The following is a 7,474-nucleotide window of genomic DNA, read 5'->3' on the forward strand; positions in this document are numbered from 1 at the left end:
TAAGTCAATTTTCATTTATGGTCATACAGTATCGGAAGAATTATTTCCAATTTAGGATGTACAACGCGAAGTCAGTAAAATATGCAAATCTACAATGTATATCCATTCTTTATGAAGAATCATATGTTTCGTAAATTGCATGGTTGGTATTTGAAAGGCTCCTTTAATGTTGTAGTCCTATCTGTCTTTATGAAAACTGTGTTACTACTGTATAAATGTTAGAATAACGGTATTCAGATAATGTATGACAGACTACTAATAGAGAAACCGTTTTTGTATTTTATAATAATATATCCTCAACCAAATTTTCTTTTAACTTTGTCGGGAAACTAATTTTGTTTTTGGTTGTGTACAGATTTCGACAATGGCCAAACCCGACTAAAGAAAGCTATAAACTTAAGCCTAGTTGGTCAACCTATACAACATGTGTCGAGGGTTCGAATTTTATAGATCTTATACCTTTATGTATGAAGGTTATGAATTTTCGTATGAAAAGTTGCTATAAAAAAGGAGAAAAAAATATTGCAACAGAAACATTTATGATAAACCATAAATAAATGCAACAGTAGTATACCTTTGTTCGTAATTCATAAATCGATAGAGAAAAAAACAAATCCGGTCCACAAACCAAAACCGAGGAAAACCCATCTAATATAAGAGAACTACGACACAACATAAACACAACATTAAAATGTAACACACACAGAAACGAACTATGATATAACAATGACCATTTAAACAATAATCGAAGTTATCCACAAGCTTTCATGATTTACTGGGATGAAAATTTAGAACTCTTATTTCAGATTAAGAAACAGCAAATTATATTGCTATAAAAGGCTGCACAAATCTTGATTGAGCTAACTTATCATATTCACATTGAAAAATCTTTTGATCAATTAATAAATGCGGTACACACATTGATTCCAAATTCCAGATCATGCCAGTGCTATTCATACACATAGTGTTTTAACGCTTGTCTTTGTTATTATTTTTTTATATTGTCTGACTGTTTGTATAGCTTTGTTGTTGCTATCATTTGCTGTGCTTTATATTTTAAATTGTTTAATGTATTGGTGTGATTTCGTAAATTCATAGGAGGGGTCCGTTGTTACTCTGCTACGGTTTAATAGTTGTAACGTACTACCATATTTTTCATTTATGTAATTCTTTGTACTGTGCTCTTGTCACGTAGTTTTGTCATTTGCGTGGTATTTTAACATTGCTATATAAGTAGGAGGTTTGGCTATTCAAAACCAGTTTCAATCTACCATTTTTGTTTTCTTATTTTCTGCACCAAGTAAAGAATATGGCAATCCGTTTCTATGTATGTTGGCGTTTGCTTTTATTGCAGTTAAATGTTTCTGTTTTTCTGTTGTTTTCTTTTATAGTTGACGTGTTTCCCTCGGTTTACGGTTGTTATCCGGATTGGATTGTGTTTTTTTCGTGACTTTGGTTTCATGTGTGTGTGTATATATTGTATTTTGAAATCGGGTAGATTTGAAAATCTCATCATGGAATAATTTAATTAGAAAATTGTTTATAAAATTGCTTAAACTGATTAATGTTATCAATAAACACATCATATATACCATGTACTATAATCAGGAATGACATTTTGTATTTGCGCTACACACGCGGTTCGTCTGCAAAAGACTATGAGTTAAAAAGGCGAAATTAAGTACAAAGTTGAAGAGCATTGAGGAACAAAAGTTACCCAAGTATTGATAAAGATTATGATTCCAAACTTAATCGTGTAAATGGGCTTTTGCCGATTACTGCTTTACTTTTTACCTGAATACATGCAATGATAAAATGAGCTATTAGAAATTCACAAGCTTTGTTTCGGCAATCGAAGCAAAGTTCATTTGCATATTATTCGATACGCATAGTTAGGTTGACATTGTGTACAACATGTGTTTGTGATCAACGTTAATGGGACAGCAACCATAAGACTTAATAAAAACTACACAAATACCAAATGATGAACAAACAGTATTCAATAATACACATGTGTCTTTCTATACTATTCTTTTAGGAAATAACCCTACGCTTTTCAATTCTGATCAGTAGAATTTAACAGAATACAGCAAGAGTGATCACAGAAATTTCAGCAAACTCTTCCTGAATGTTAGAACATTTTTAAAATAATAATCGAACGAACCTGGAGATTAAAGTAGCCTTTCAGTATATTTTCATTTAACACTTCCGATAAATTCAATTTAGTTAAAATGAGTTTGAAGGGTAGTTCATGTTATCAACACATGTTCAAAGTTGAGGAGCGTAAACTATGATACATAATAAAACATGTTGTTAAACCATCATATCACAATCGTTGTGTCAGTTTATTTTATATGAAATCTTGAAATTAATGATAAATTTTAAGATAGAAAAAACAAAACAAAAAAGAGTTATTCAAAAATGTATATTAAAAGCTGAAACATTATTGCAAAAAAAAAATATCGTTTACCTTTAGCAGTAATATGGTTAAACTAGCCATCATTAAATATTGTTCATACTTCTGCTTTCTTTGAATCGAACATAGTGTGAATTGAAAGTATATCTAATAACTTAAATCAGCAAAAGGACAGTCACGTGGTATGAACATAACTGTAGCCAACCGACATACTAAAAAGACAGGTCTGTCGCTTATTGGAAAGTAATCGGTATATTGTTATATTGACGTATATATATCCAAGATCTCCTTTTCTTCCTATTTATCAAATTTTCCGAACATAATTACACTTATGATTTTTTAATCATATATCTTCAATATGAACAAACTATGTCAATATTAAAACAGTACAATGTTAAACGATTTTCAATAAAGACGAATCAGCCAACAAATTTGCTATAGCATTTGAAAACCATAACATATAATTAACATTGACAAAAGAATCTATTCCAAGACGAAAAAAAATCAATGTATTATTTAAATTACTTTTATCAAAATAATAATAGTTTTGCATTGAAAAAAAAACACTTTTATTTTCAGGTGGTTATCTATTTGTTTGAGCTTTTAATTTTGATTAGGGAGTTGCCGTTTTGAATTTTCCATGGAGTTCGGTAATCCTGTTATTTTAACGTTTGATCGGACCAGATTTGTTATACAGCATGACAAAAGTTCCCTGTCAAATTGATACTATGTTTGGGCCATGAAAGACACTAAGTCCAGAAAAAAACAGAAGGTTTAGTGTAGAAAAGATACTATATTTGGTTCTATAAAGTAGCTGTGATTTGTCCCGGAAAGACTGTATGTGTGTTCCAACGAAGAGTCGATGTTTGGACCACAAAAAAAATTGTTTGGTCCTGACGAAACTTTATGTTTGGTCCAGACGAAATTTAATGTTTGGTCCAGACTAAACTTAATGTTAGGTCCAGACTAAACTTAATGTTTGGTCCAGACGAAACTTAACGTTTGGTCCAGACGAAACTTAACGTTTGGTCCAGACGAATCATAATGTTTGTTCGAGACGAAATTTAATGTTTGGTCCAGACGAAACTCTATGTTTGGTCCAGACGATGGTCCATACGAAACTTTATGTTTGGTCCAGACGAAACTAAATGTTTGGTCCAGACGAAACTTAATGTTTGGTCCAGACGAAACTGTATGTTTGGTCCAGACGAAATTTAATGTTTGGTCCAGACGAAACTCTATGTTTGGTCCAGACGAAACTTTAGGTTTGGTCCAGACGAAACTTTATGTTTGGTCCAGACGAAACTTTATGTTTGGTCCAGACGAAACTAAATATTTGGTCAGACGAATCTTTATGTTTGGTCCAGACGAAAATTAATGTTTGGTCCAGACGAAACTTTATGTTTGGTCCAGACGAAACTTAATGTTTGGTCCAGACGAAACTTCATGTTTGGTCCAGACGAAACTACATGTTTGGTCCAGACGAAATTTTATGTTTCGCCAGAAAGACAAATGTTCGATGCAGAAAAGAAACTGAGTTTGGTCTTTGAAGGACACTGCTTTTTCAAGGAAATACGCTATGTGTGGTTCAGGAATTATGAGCTTAAAATAGCATGTAGACAAAATAGGTGAAAAACAATTGCTAGTACATTAGAAAAGGGTAAAAACTATCATATTCAAAGAATAAAATTTTCCATATTTCCATTATTTATTACCATCTTATTGCATAATAAAACACCCTCCAATCACATGCACATTAAAAACCACCTAAACATCAGTCTTCAAAATAATGAAAGAATGCAGACGAATGTTGTGTTTAAAAAATAGAATTGAGAATGAAAATGGGGAATGTGTAAATGAGAACACAAACCAACCATAGGAAAAAACAACAACAGAAGGCCACCAACAGGTCTTCAATGTAGCGAGAAATTCCCGCATCCGAAGGCGTCCTTTAGCTGGCCCCGAAACAAATATATACTTGTTCAGTGAAAATGAACGCCATACTTATTTCCAAATTGTACACAAGAAACTAAAATTAAAATAATACAAGAGTAACAAAGGCCAGAGGCTCCTGACTTGGGACAGGCGTAAAAATGCGGCGGGGTCAAACATGTTTGTGAGATCTCAACCCTCCCCCTATACATCTAGCCAATGTAGAAAAGTAAACGCAAAACAATACGCACATTAAAATTCAGTTCAAGAGAAGTCCGAGTCTGATGTCAGAAGATATAACCAAAGAAAATAAACAAAATGACAATAATACATAAATAACAACATAATTACTAGCAGTTAACTGACATGCCAGCTCCAGACTTCAAATAAACTGACTAAAAGATTATGATTTCATCATATGAACATCAGGCACAATCCTTCCCGTTAGGGGTTTAGTATCATACCATCATAACATATATGAGAAGCACACAACCCGTGTCATGTCAGCAACTAGGTTTTGAATAAATGTGTTTAATTCCGATGCAAAGACCCTATAAGTGAATCAATATTAACGCCAAAATATGCAATCTTTAATGACATGACAACAGTATCGTAAAGACGAAAATAAGGAAACATCAATTACTAGTTATGTCAAATGACAATGGTTATGCAATGCCTTATTTATTCATAAAATGTAAAAATCACAAAAATACTGAACAACCAAGGAAAATTCAAAGCGGAAAGTCCATAATCGAATGGCAAAATCAAAAGCTCAAACACATCAAACGAATGGAAAACAACTGTCATATTCCTGACTTGGTACGATCAATTTCTTATGTAGAAAATAATGGATTAAACCTGGGTTTATAGCTGGCTTAACCTCTCACTTGTATGGCAATAGCATCGAATTCTATTATATTGACAACGATGCATAAACAAAACAAACATGCATAATATGTTAAAATGTCAAAAAATACAGTTGCCAACATTGTATTATAAACTTAATCACCGAAAAAAAACCCTACAAATACATAACGAAGAAGCATAAAATGGCATAACGACCAAGAATATTAGCAAAAATTAAAGACAAAAACAAAACAAACAGGCATGATATGTAAAAATGTCAAAATATAGCAACCAATATTGTATTATAATCTTAATCACTGCAAAAAAACTAGAAATATGTTACGAAGCAGCATAAAATGGCATATAATGGACCAAGGATATTAGCAAAAATTAAAGACAAAAATACACAAATTTACGAAAGTACAATAACACAATGACGGGATGTATAAGGACAGAGCCACATCATTTATGTAACAAAAGAAACATAAACAGGAATATAGCAGAAATGAAAGACAAGCAACAAACAATTATTCGAAGTAACACCAAAAGGCATATAGACAAAATACATTAGAACAATAAAAACAAGTACTACAAGTACATATAACAAATTTAAATATAATACTAAATTTCAAGACTCATTTGAGTGTCCTCTAACATTGTTTTCCTGAGGTAAGTATTTTTGCCTCGAGCAATACCAGGCCGGTCTAAATCTGTCAATCCCTGTACTGTTGCATGTTTTTTTTTTTAAATAAACGTGCAATTTGATTGCTGCAATTTATGTTCTGATTGTATTCGTATATAGTTTGATTTGTAAGGTATCTAATGCAGACCACACTATATGCCTACTATATAACTTACTACTTAACATTCAAACTACATGGATATTATAAGTTACATAGTTAGTGTGCTAGTGACATCTTACGATATATATTTAGTCAGTAATTTGCATATGGGGTGAGAGCGAACATGTAATACATTATATACAACAATAAATTTCATCATTATTTTTTTTTAACTCCGTTCAGCTCTTTTCGTTCAATTTATCATAAGCTGTTTAGGTTTACGTCGATTTTGAGCTTGAGTAGATTGTATTGTCAAATTTCTACCGTTTAATATTATATATTCACCTTCAGTATTGGTAATTGATTAAAATTAATCCAATTTACGTAGAACGGCTAGTTGTTTTGATATGTTTTTTTTTTTTTTTTAAACATGAGCGTTCCATCTTTCAACCTCCTCTTTAATTTATGACAAAGTATATGTTATTAGGTCTATCGGATTTTGTTCCGGTCTAGACGGAAAGTAAAGTTATCCAATGTTTTTGAAATAAAAAAAAAATGTGTTTTTTTGTGTTGTTTTAAAAACATAAGCCGGGTTGTGGACCAGTAATTCAATTTAGTTAAATCATATCAAATATGTTGTTGTGGTAAAGCTTACTTGTATTAAAGCTTACAAGTAAAATTGAACTAAATACATGCCAAAACAATGTGTTTGGAAGTCGATGTTTTTCTTTTTTTCTTAAATTATGATCTTTATAGAGTGAATATCATTTCTGATTCATCATGCTACAGATGTATGTATTGTGAAGATAGGCATCAGCTGAGGACACCCTCCGAGTGCGGGATTTTATCGCTATGTTGAAGACCCTTTGGTGGGCTTCGACGCTGTTGTCTGCTCTTTGATCGGATTGTTGTCTCTTTGACATATTCCCCATTTCCATTCTCAATTTGACCAAATCTGTTTAAAGTGTATGCTTTATTCAGAAAAAAAATGTGATTTTTCAAAAAATCTTAGCTTGCTATAAAACATTGTCTTATAAATAAAAATCTATTTACTTCGGATAATTGTCGGCTTTATCAGGACATTATCTTTCAAACATTTCGAAGAATTCTGTTCAGAGAGTAAAACATATCCACACGCACACCATCAGCTACGTTCCGTTGTTTTTTTTTTCAATTGTTGTTAGTTTAGAGGGGGTGTTTTTCTGCTTCTTCTTTTGTGTCATATTTAATTTCAGTCTAATTTGTAGATGAAACGTGCGTATGAATTACAAAATATTAATTTTGTTTTCTAGGGGAAGCTGATCGTACAAATTTTAAAATAATAAGTATTGTATTCATGCTCTTGTATATTGTATTATTAAAATGAAGTATATGTAGATATAACTTATTCTAAATTGTTAAATCTGCAAGTTTTCTAAAGCAATTTTTTTTTCTTCCCTCGCCATGATTTGTCTCGAAGCTGTAGTTCGGGAATATCGTAGCGAATAAGCATAAAGAC

This window comes from Mytilus trossulus, chromosome 8 (genome assembly GCF_036588685.1).
Source record: "Mytilus trossulus isolate FHL-02 chromosome 8, PNRI_Mtr1.1.1.hap1, whole genome shotgun sequence".
Lineage (NCBI taxonomy): Eukaryota > Metazoa > Mollusca > Bivalvia > Mytilida > Mytilidae > Mytilus > Mytilus trossulus.